We start from the raw sequence: 523 nt of genomic DNA on the forward strand, positions 1-523 counted from the left end.
ATTCCCCCATTGCCTGATTGCCCATTACATCCAGAATACCTCTGCCGATGCCGGCTTCCCCATTGGGGAAAAAGCCCCTGTTTCTCTCCCTACTTTTGGGATTTGCACCTCCCTAACACGTCCCATTTGACTCTCTCCTTCTCCCCCTCTCCCACCCCTCTCCCCCTACCCCTCCTTCTCTCTCACTCCTCCCCTCTCTCCCTTATCCCATTCATCCTCCTCACCCTTCCCTCTTCTCCTTCCCCTTCCCCCTTCCTTCTTCCCCCTATAAATCCGCTTTCTTTTCTAGGAAGGCAGCTTAGAGCCTAGTATTCCCCAAATTAGATGCAGCACAGAATATAAATACACGTAAAACTCCCCACCAAAATGACAACTATCCTTAAGATTACGGTAGTGATTAGTGAACCAAACAGAAGAGTAGTAGTGAATAGTTGTCCAAATGGGAAGAGTTACCAAAGATGTGTACCCTCTAGGCCGTGTTCACACTAGCGGTTTCAACCGCAGTGGTTCATTTGGAATGTAA

Source organism: Oratosquilla oratoria, unplaced genomic scaffold (genome assembly GCF_046742065.1).
Source record: "Oratosquilla oratoria isolate Oo_2021 unplaced genomic scaffold, ASM4674206v1 SCAFFOLD180, whole genome shotgun sequence".
Taxonomy (NCBI): Eukaryota; Metazoa; Arthropoda; class Malacostraca; order Stomatopoda; family Squillidae; genus Oratosquilla; species Oratosquilla oratoria.